Here is a 12,261-nt window from a genome sequence, read left to right as displayed (position 1 = left end):
CAAAATAGTACACACCTTTTTCTTGTATGTATTCTAATAATTACCCAGTCTCTAAATATTTTTTGACTTCTTCCACCTTATCAAAAACATATCTGGCACCTTTATCATCTACAATTATACGTGCCGGGTAGACCAGGCGAGCTTTTATCCCCCTATTTATCAGTTGCGTACAGTATGGGGCCATTAATTTCCTCTTTGAGGAGGTCTCAAAGGAGAAATCCTGAAACAACAAAATTCTGCTCTTTCCAAAGATAGGAGGATCATTTTTTTAAAATAATTTCAATATTTCAATCTTATCTTGGAATTTTAGTAATTTGAAAACACAGATTCTGTTTTTTAAGACCCCATCCCTGGAAGAATTCTTTGGGCCCACCCTATGAGCTCTCTCTATTGCCAATGGTAACAACTGCGAGGACATCCCTAATGCTTGTGGTAATGTGATTACGGTAAATTTCATTAGGTCATCATACTCTGGTATTTCTGGCAGGCCTACTATCCTGATATTATTACGCCTGGAGCGATCCTCAAGATCCTCCAGGCGTATCTGCATACTTTTAATTTTAGTTTCTTGTTTATGAATTAGGTCTTCATGTATATGAGTTACGTCCTCTACATCAGAGATTCTGGTTTCTGCCTCTGTTAGTCTGGCCGCAAACTGCCTTACTTCAGAAGATAGCGTGCCTAATTCAGAAGAGATAGTCCCTAGATCTGTCTTTATCCCTTCAAATTGTGGAGAAAATATCTCTGTCAACTGTGAAATGAATACTTGTGGGTCGAACAGCATTTTATTAGATTCTGTTGCACTATCTATACTGGTATCCATCCGCCCCCAATGTCGCCGCCACCTAACTACATGTATTAACCCCTAATCTGCCGCCGCCAACGTCGCCGCCACTATATTAAAGTTATTAACCCCTAAATCTAAGTCTAACCCTAACACCCCCTAACTTAAATATAATTTAAATACATCTAAATAAAATTACTACAATTAAATAAATAATTCCTATTTAAAACTAAATACTTACCTATAAAATAAACCCTAAGCTAGCTACAATATAACTAATAGTTAGATTTGTATCTAGCTTAGGATTTATTTTTATTTTACAGGCAACTTTGTATTTATTTTAACTAGGTAGAATAGTTATTAAATAGTTATTAACTATTTAATAACTTCCTAGTTAAAATAAATACAAATATACCTGTAAAATAAATCCTAACCTAAGTTACAATTACACCTAACAATACACTATAATTAAATAAATTACCTAAACTAACTACAAGTAATTATAATTAAATTAAATTAACTAAAGTACGAAAAAAACAAACACTAAATTACAGAAAATAATAAAATAATTACAAGAATTTTAAACTAATTACACCTAATCTAATCCCCCTAATAAAAAAAAATAATAAAATTAAAAAGCCCCCCAAAATAATAAAAATCCCTACCCTATACTAAATTACAAATAGCCCTTAAAAGTGCCTTTTGCGGGGCATTGCCCCAAAGTAATCAGCTCTTTTACCTGTAAAAAAAATACAATACCCCCCAACATTAAAACCCACCACCCACAAACCCAACCCTACTCTAAAACCCACCCAATACCCTCTTAATAAAATCTAACACTAACCCCTTGAAGATCATCCTACCTTGAGACGTCTTCACCCAGCCAGGCACAAGTGGTCCTCCAGAGGGGCAGAAGTCTTCAACCGATCCAGGCAGAAGAGGACCTCCAGACGGGCAGAATTCTTTATCCAGGCGGCATCTTCTATCTTCATCCATCCGGAGCGGAGCGGGTCCATCTTCAAGCCAGCCGACGCAGAGCATCCTCTTCTTCCGACGACTCCTTACGAATAAAGGTTCCTTTAAATGACATCATCCAAGATGGCTTCCCTTAAATTCCTATTGGCTTATAGGATTCTATCAGCCAATCGGAATTAAGGTAGGAAAAATCCTATTGGCTGATGAAATCAGCCAATAGAATTGAAGTTCAATCCTATTGGCTGATCCAATCAGCCAATAGGATTGAGCTTGCATTCTATTGGCTGTTCCAATCAGCCAATAGAATGTGAGCTCAATTATATCTTCTATCTATCTTCTATCCTCAAAATCATTATACAGAGCAATATGTATATTATTACTATTGCTAATTACTAAGTTACCTTTTCGGGAGGCCTACACAAAATTGTGCACCAGGGCTCTCTATTGAGTAGGTTCGCTACTTCCCTGTTGTCTGCAGAATTAAGTCTGGATTGGTTCCTTCAAATAAGGCAAATCTTGGGTGGAGTTTGGCTGTTGAAAAACAATCATAACAATCAAGATATTAATTTATTTTAAAAATGTTTACACTTGGCTGATACATTATTCCATAACAAGACAACATAAATATCTTGTAATTTTCAAGGTGTTTACTGTAATTTTAAAGTAATACTAAATCCCTTGCCCACTTCAAACAAATCAATTTGCTGTTTTCCACTTGTATCCTTGGCTATTTATTCCCATCAACTCACATTTTAGAATTCCTACTTCTTCTAAAGGGACATGAAACACAAAATGTTTCTTTCATCATCAGATAGATAATACAATTTTAAACAATTTTGCAATTTACTTCTATTATCAATTTTGCTTAATTCTCTTGGTATCCTTTATTGAAGGGACAGCAATGCACTACTGGGAGTTAGCTATACACATTAATTTTCCAATGATGAGAGGTATGCATGAACAACCACCAATAAGCAGCAAGCTCTAAACTCCTGAGCTGGTATGTTTTGTTTTTTTTTACAAAGGATTCTAACAAAATGAATCAAATTAGATAATAAGAAGTAAATTGGATTTTTTTTTTTTTTTAAACTATATGCTCTATCTGAATAGTAAACGAAAATGTTTGAGTTTCATGTCCCTTTTAAGCAATATAAAAACTGATCCAATTCAAATGAATTCTTCCCTTTTATAGTGATTTCTTAACATTACTGAATTACCAAATCGTAAGCTTTTTTTCTTCAATCTAATCCTGAAACAATTTAATAATAAGACATAAGGGAATATCAGATGTTCTGAAATTTATATTGTGTATATAAATAATATGTATAATGTGTTGTATCCTTTAATGCTGAACTCGTAGAAATAGCTATTGCTGTGAAAGGAAGCAAAGGACAATCTCTTACAAATACCATTAAACATACTAGTTGTAAGGAAATCAGAAGGCACAAAATACGTAGGGCTAGATAACAAGTGGAACACTATTTTAACATGCAATTTTGCCCGTTTATGGGCGCACATTAAATAACCAGCCTTTACAAGTGTCTGTTTAATGCTTCCGCAAGATACCTTGGCGCAGTTAACCTCTGGTTGATGAATAAAATGTGCCCCAATTGCCCCCCCCCAAATAAAATAAACAGTTCTGTGACATAATTAACATATATGAGCTTTTTTTTTTTTTAAACTGCTCATAGCATTCATAAGGATTAAATACATATGTATATACTTATATACATATATATTTATGTGTTTTTTTTTATTAATATTTTATTCTTGGTCAACATATGATACAACTGAACAGTGTTAGCCTTATTCACACCACGCAGGGTGTATCAAGACCAAACAATGTGGATTACAGAGCCAAAACAGAACACACAATGATTTAAACAATAACTCTGTGATGAATACATTATTAATAATTGTTAGAGGAGAAGTTTTAAGGGTTCCAGATCCTCATTATGCTGTTTTTCACTATAGAAATAAAACAGAGAAAAATGAAGGAATATCATTCTTAATATTTAGTATTGCTCTCTATAGCAAGATATCCAGAAAGGAGGGAATTTGTCATATAAGACTAATTCAGCAAAACTGTCTGAGCTTGTAAATGGAGTAAGTATGTATTTGTGTATGTGAGGAGCATAAGATTTAATTATCGGTAGCCAGCCAGTCAAAAACTTTTTTCTTTTTTTTTCTTTTGCTAGCTTTGTAGGGAATAATTCAAATATTATTTGATTTTGTATTTCCTTAATTGATAAGGGACAAAGAAGGTGCTGATTTTGCTTTCCAATTTTTAACTAATAAATGTCTTATTAATAAAATTATTGTATTCAAAATATTTACCTGAAGGGTAGAATCAGTAACTTGAACATTGAAAAAGATAATATTTTCTGGAACTAGTAAGATATTTGCCCAAAAATATTTATTGATCCAAAACAGAATCTTCTTCCACATTTGAAATGTTCTAGGGCAGTACCAGAACATATGAAGTAAGTCGGCTTTGGGGTATAAACAACAAGGACAATTATCTATTTGAGTAGGATACATTCTAGATAATCTAGAAAGTGTTATATAGTAATTATTTATTAATTTAAAATAAGATTCCTTCCAGCTTGTTGAAATTCTACATTTGTTTACTGAGATACAGCTTGATTTAATCTTTTCCATATCCAGGTTTGGAAAGAATGCAACCATGTATCACATGTTTTATTCAAAGATAGTAAACTTTGTTTAAGTAACATATCATACATAAGCGAAATAGAAGAGTCCAGCCTTGAATTTGTAAATACATATCCAAATATCAGACCATGCCTGTATTTCAATCGCATCCCATCTACGAGTGTTTACGTAATGTCTTATCTGTAAATAGGTGAAGAAATTCTCTTTATGGGGGCCGAATTGAGAAGCTAAAGATTCAAATGAGATAGTATGACCATCAGTAGAGATTATTTGATATATATATTTTAGACCTATTTTAGCCCATGAGTTAAATACAGCCTGACTATATCCTGGGGTAAAGTCAACATTACCTATTATGGGCAAGAATTCAGAGAAAGAATAATCTATTCCCAATCGAGTACAAAGTTTTTGCCATGTTATGATAATATTTTTTATAGATACTAAACCTGTGATATTAGAGGGATTTTTTTTATAAGAAAGATGTAAAATAGCTTTCAATGAAAAGGGGAAGATTATATCACTTTCAATTTCTAAAGAGGAGAAATGATTCATGTCTGCCAGCTAATCTATTGTGATTTTTGCAAGACTAGCAATATTATATAATTCAATATTGGGTAAGGCAAGACCAGCCATCTCATTAGATTGCATTATTTTTTTCAGAGCAATACGCAGGATTTTGTTCTTAAAAGATAAATCTGGAAAACATAGTATATAGCTTACGTAGATCAGTAGAATGAATAATCAATGGTAGATTCTGTAAAGGAGACAATAGGCGCAGGAAAATAATTGTCTTAATTAGGCTAACGCACATTGACAGAGAGACAGGTAACAGCACCCAAGTTTCTAAATCCATTTAAATTTTTTGGATAAGAGGATAAATATTCAACTTGTACCAAAGATTTGGATTGACATGGAGATTGATACCTAGATACTTGTGATTCTGCTATTTTAAAAGGATGAGCTGTGGTACTAGGTCTGTGTTTTTTAATCCATAGTAGTTCACTTTTGTGGAAATTAATTTTGTATCCTGAGAAGGAACTAAAATATTTAAATTTTGAAGAGCCAAAGGAATAGTTTGTGAGGTATTTTCAAGAAATAACAAAAGATCATCTGCATAGAGTAGTATTTTAAGATACTGTGTCCCGATTCTAATTCCTTCAATAGTGTCCCTTAATCGTATTGCTAGAGGTTCTAAGGCAATGTTAAAAAAAAAAGGTGACAACGGCTTCCCAGAAAGTCTCTATTTTATTTAGATATGTTATATTATGGGTACAGTAATCTCTCCATCTCTGTTTTAACCATAAATTAAATCTTGAGTTATTATATAGATATCTAGGAAAAAGAAAAATGTTATTTTTATCCTTAAATCGGGCTGCCGATGGGAATGTGATTGAGATAATTGCGTGGTCTGATATAGCTATATCATTTACATGTGAATCTATTTTAAGAATGGATAAAGATTCAGCTACAAATATATAATCGATTCTTGAAAAAGTTGTATAAGATTTAGATTCACATGTAAATATACGTTTGTCTGGATTACTAATTCTCCATATATCTATCAATTTTAATTTATGACACAGTGTTTAAAATATTTAGCCTGTCTATTATACTCTTTTCCTATTTTTTATGTCAAATCTCTCCAAGTCTGGAAATAGAGACATATTGAAGTCCCCACCGATTATAAGGTTTTGATTTATATAGGGAAATAGTTTAGCTCGAATTTTTCCCCAAAATCTAGGCAAAAATCTGTTTGGGCCATACACATTAAAAATAACTATTGTTGTAAATTTATTTTGATGTGCATTAAAATATATCTTGCATCTATATCTTTCTCAATATTAAGAATTGTATAAGAAATATTTTTATTAATAAGGATTGCAACTCCAGGTACAAGGTGTTGCTACAACTTCGCCCACCCACTTAAATGTTATCTTAGGGATTTCACTATCCTTGAGGTGTGTCTCTTGCAAGAGAACAATACTTGGATTTAATCTACCTGGTCTTTTAATTATTAGTTTATGTTTTGTGGGCGAGGTTATTCCTCCGATATTCCAGGAAAGAAGTTTAAAATTCTCAACCAATCTTATTGTGTTAAAATTAGTAATCTTTTAACGAGCCAATACATTATTTAAAGACTATCTCTCAAAAATCAAATAGTAAGCAGGAGGGAGGGAGAGAGAGAAAAAAAAGGGGTAAAATAAATTTTAAAACTAGCACCTTATATACAAAACAATATGCATACATAGCAACCAGGTACCTGTGTTGTCGTGATATATAAAATAGTTTAGACATTTCCAAGAAGTTTAAACCTATTTTTTTCTTTTTGAACAAAATATAAATCATTTAAACACAAATTGACAGCATGTATAACATAGAGAGGTTCTGTCAGTAAAAAGTTAGCACATATCAGTAATATATTTTTTTGCTTCTTCTATAGAATTCAGAGTTGTCCTCTTACCATCTTTTTCTACTATTATTCTAGCTGGATATAGCATACGCGCATTTACTCCCTTATTTATCATTTGAGAACAGTAAGGGGCCATATTCTTTCTCTTAAGAGTCGTTTCATTTGAGAAATCTTGAAATAACAGAATTTTTTTATTCGCTATGGTAAATGTGTAAAATTTTTTAAAAAGTTTCAGCATTTCAATTTTATCCTGAAATCTGAGGAGTTTAAAGATACAGACCCTATTTCTAGTTGTACCATCTTCATTAAACTTCCTTGGGCCTATTCTATGGGCTCTCTTAACTGCTAATGGAAGTTGTTGGGGAGCAAACCCTAGAGCTTGCGGTAATAAGGTAGATATGAAATTTAGCAGGTTATCAAATTCAGGGGTATCGGGGAGGCCTACTAACCTAATATTATTACGCCTGGAGCGATCTTCTTGCTCTTCTAGGCGAGATTGTAAATTAAAAATTTTAGTTTCCTGGTTAGAGAATGTACATTCATGTGTATTAACAAGATCTTCTAAGTCAGATATCCTTGTTTCAGCTTCTAACATTCTAGAAGCAAATTGTTTAACTTCCCCTGATAATGACTCTAGACTTGAAGAAATATTTGAAAGGTCTTTTTTAATTGAATCGAATTGGGGAGTAAATATCAGGCTAATCTGTGCTACCAAAGTCTGAGTGTCAAAAGGGTTAACCATCGTTTCCGTGTTAGTGTCTAAACTGGCATTGATTACCGTGTTATTTTTTTTATCTTTTGATTTAACAGGCATTATGGGTGAATTTTGTTTCACCTGTGAGACAAATCTTTCCATTGACCAAAGTACCTAGACAATGTGATGAGCATATAATGTGTGAAAAAAGATCTCCCTGAATATATATATATATATATATATATATATATATATGTGTGTGTGTGTGTGTATAAATGTGTTTGTGTGCGTGCATCCACACACATATATACAAATAGAGAATTGTGCATATATTTTTTGTTTAGGGAGAATTGACGCTATTTAGCGAAAAATTAACTAATAGTGTTCTCTTTGTGAAAATGTAAATATTAAATATATATGTGAAAATAAAACAAAAAAACAGAAAATAATCCATACAACATAAACACTGCAAAACAACCGAAAAGAAATCTTTCCTTCTCTTTTTTTTTTCTTTTCTTTTTTTCAACCAGTATTGCAAAGGCCTGTTACAGAGTACTCATATATATACTATAGCTTGAACATAGCTTGAGTATGAGTATGGATAATTTATATAACCCAAGGAAACTAATATGACAAATAATAATCAACAGGTAATTAAAACAGCCAGGACTACTTACTGGCCCCAATGTACTAAGTTTAGTGGGGTCCCCAAGTATCTCTTACAATAACAAGGTGAAAAATGCTCTATATTTTAAGATTCATATAAAGACTTTAGGTTTATCAGTTTTAGAGAACAATACCATATATATATATATATATATATATATATATATATATATATATATATATATATATATATATATATATATATATATATATATATATATATATATATATATATATATATAAGGAACAAAAAGAAACCACTTTGAAATATGGCAAGTTACAGCTTCAGACTTCAAGCAGTCTTCTGTGATAAAATGTAGCAGTAAAAACAATAAGAGAATGCAACAGGATTCTTCTGTAACAGAATGTATCAATGTCCACCATTTATTATATACTTTTCCATCACTAACACTAGTAAAGACTGTCTTTATCTTTCCAAGTAGAAGGGAGTATCCAGTTATTGGATTATTCAGGTATATGCAGCTGATATTCTTTTTAAATTCAGCAAAATCAATTATAGTCTGCAATGCTGCTGTGGATAGGTATCCTGCATTAAACTTCTAATAAAAGCTGGTTCAGTTAACTCTGTACAGGAAGGGATATCTAACAGCCAATGCCTAGAAAATAGGATTTGCAGTCTAGATTGTCAGACTTTACTTATGCAAACCAAGCAGAGGTCTTAGGACGGTGAATACAGTCATACTTGCGTGAGGATCCAACCACTGCTCCAAGGCGAAGGAGAGATTCCAGACTTTGCTGTAGCATGCTATATAGCAGCTTTGAAGACCGCAGAGAGAAAAAGAAAAGGCTCCTTTATCCGGTTGTACTGTGAGGCCGTTACCTCACACACAGATCATTCCAAATTCAAATGGACCATCTTCAGCCGGCTTTGGCAACTGCTGGTATCTTGCAAGCTGTGAGTCACTGTGTGGTATCCTCAAGCACCTTTAATCAATTCTGCATCTGCAGTGGGGAGCTCCCACTCTGCCTTTAGTCGACAGTCATATCCCCTTCTGTTCCAGCTTTCTCCGGTACCATGCACCATGTAGCTGTTGGCCAATCTGGCCAGAAGGACTTCAAGCTCCAGGAGCAATGCTCCTTATCCAATACCGCCAACAAGAACCACAAGGCAGCCTCGGGCTATGCGGCAAGGAGTTTGGGAAATGATCTATGTAGCACTCGCAGGAACGCCAACATGGAGCACGCGGCAGTGTAACTCCACCCCCAACGGAAGTCATATTTATGTGTTAATATCTGTATAGAAAGGAAACAAATTTCGCAGCAGTGGTGTAAAGAGGGACTGTGAGAGATTTGCAAGTAAAATTGTATTTAATACATCTTAAAACGTGTATAACATTACAGGCACAGCAAAACAAACCCGCTGACGCGTTTCCTGCTTCACAAGCGGTTCATCAGAGCTGGGGAAAAGGTGTTACAAACAGCTGTTAAATCACAGGTAGCAAAGGTGAGTAGCCAATCGGCATACAGAGTTCTCACCTACGTCTCAACAATCCACAAACAAGATAATTTTCATTATCAATAAAGTTGATACAAATACATTCTGAATAATCATGTACATACAAAAGATCATTAAAACAAAACACCAATTCTAAAAAGAGTAATTCATCAAAGTACTGAATAGCGGAACCCTTAAGCAAACAAATAGTGCAACTGTCATTACATTTAAAGTAACAGAATCCCTCATTGAAATATTCCCCACAGTATAAAAGTCAAATGCAAGCAAAAATATCTTAGGGCAAATGCGGGAATGTGTTACTATGTAACAACTATACTTAACAGAATAGAACCGTGATCGTATATAGGATATAATTATATATCTACAAATTCAGAAACTTTTTAATAGACTTGATAACAACATTGGGACTGAATATATAATGTGAAATAAGTATGCTCCATTAATTTAATTCAAAACATCACATTATTCACATTATTACCCAGTCTTTGAAATAGCAATGAAAATTTAAAGTTATACTTACACCAGTGAATGGAACATGAAATATGTATTTACATTTTTAGGCATCAATGAACAGTTTAATGTCACTTATTTTATTAATCCCTGAGGGGGAACCAGTTTTTAACCCCTTAACCGACACGCGTCGTACAGGGTACGTCGCACACAACCTGGTCTTTAAAGACCAGCGACGTACCCTGTACGACGTTGGGGTTGAAAGCGGCTGGAAGCGATCCTGATCGCTTCCAGCCGCTTTCCCCGGTTATTGCAGTGATGCCTCAATATCGAGGAATCACTGCAATAACATTTTACCCCATCCGATGCAGAGAGAGCCACTCTGTGGCCCTCTCTGCACCGGACATCGATGGCCCGCAATCGTTGGTGGGTGGGAGCCGACGTGGGAGGCGGGTGGGCGGCCATCGGTGCACGTCGTAATGCAGCGGTGGGCGGGACCGGTGGGCGGGCTCGCTGGGGGCGTGCACGGACGCGCGCGCGTGCACGCAGGGAGGCGGGCGGGGCGCGTGCACGGGGAGGGAGCGGGTGGGAACCATTACACTATGGAACAGTTTGTTAAAATATAGAGGCAGAGAGGGGGAATAAAAATTTATTTTAAACAATCGAAGTGATCTGGGAGGGGGGTGGGGGTTTTATTCTTTGGAGGGGGGAAGCTACACTACAGAAAAGTGGGGAAAAAATAAAAAAATATATATTTTTTTGTAAACTGGGTACTGGCAGACAGCTGCCAGTACCCAAGATGGCTCCCAATAATGTAGAAGGGGAGGGTTAGAGAGCTGTTTTGGGGGGGATCAGGGAGGTTTGGGGCTAAGGGGTATTCTACACAGCAGCATATGTAAATATGCTATAAAAAAAAACAATTGTGGGGTGGGGGAGGGAAGAGAGCTGTTTGGGAGGGATCAGGGGGTCTGCTGTGTTAGGTGGGGGCTGATCTCTACACTAAAGCTAACATTAACCCTGCAAGTTCCCTACAAGATCCCTAATTAACCCCTTCACTGCTAGACATAATACACGTGTGATGTGCAGCGGCATTTAGCAGCCTTCTAATTACCAAAAAGCATCGCCAAAACCATATATGTCTGCTATTTCTGAACAAAGGGGATCCCAGAGAAGCATTAACAACCATTTGTGCCATAATTGCACAAGCTGTTTGTAAATAATTTCAGTGAGAAACCTAAAATTGCGAAAAAAAATTATGTTTTTTAAAATTTGATCGCATTTGGCGGTGAAATGGTGGAATTAAATATACCAAAATGGGTCTAGATCAATACTTTGGGTTGTCTACTACACTACACTAAAGCTAAAATTAACTCTACAAGCTCCCTACATGCTCCCTAATTAACCCCTTCACTGCTGCGCATAAAACACGTGTGGTGCGCAGTGGCATTTAGCAGCCTTCTAATTACCAAAAAGCAACACCAAAGCCATATAAGTCTGCTATTTCTGAACAAAGGGGATCCCAGAGAAGCATTTACAACCATTTATGCCATAATTGCACAAGTTGTTTGTAAATAATTTCTGTGAGAAACCTAAAGTTTGTGAAAAAATTTGTGAAAAATTGAACAATTTTTTTTATTTGATCGCATTGGCCGGTGAAATGGTGGCATGAAATATACCAAAATGGGCCTAGATCAATACTTTGGAATGTCTTCTAAAAAAAAAATATATACATGTTAAGGGATATTCAGGTATTCCTGACAGATATCAGGGTTCCAATGTAACTAGCGCTCATTTTGAAAAAAAAGTGGCTTTGAAATAGCAAAGTGCTACTTGTATTTATTGCCCTATAACTTGCAAAAAAAGCAAAGAACGTGTTAACATTGGGTATTTCTAAACTCAGGACAAAATTTAGAAACTATTTAGCATGGTTGTTTTTTGGTGGTTGTAGATGTGTAAACAGATTTTGGGGGGTCAAAGTTAGAAAAAGTGTGTTTTTTTTCCATTTTTTTCCTCATATTTTATAATTTTTTTAATAATAAATTATAAGATATGATGAAAATAATGGTATCTTTAGAAAGTCCATTTAGTGGCGAGAAAAACGGTATATAATATGTGTGGGTACAGTAAATGAG

The sequence above is a fragment of the Bombina bombina genome, chromosome 1 (genome assembly GCF_027579735.1).
Source record: "Bombina bombina isolate aBomBom1 chromosome 1, aBomBom1.pri, whole genome shotgun sequence".
Taxonomy (NCBI): domain Eukaryota; kingdom Metazoa; phylum Chordata; class Amphibia; order Anura; family Bombinatoridae; genus Bombina; species Bombina bombina.
Note: the sequence above shows the minus strand (reverse complement) of the source record.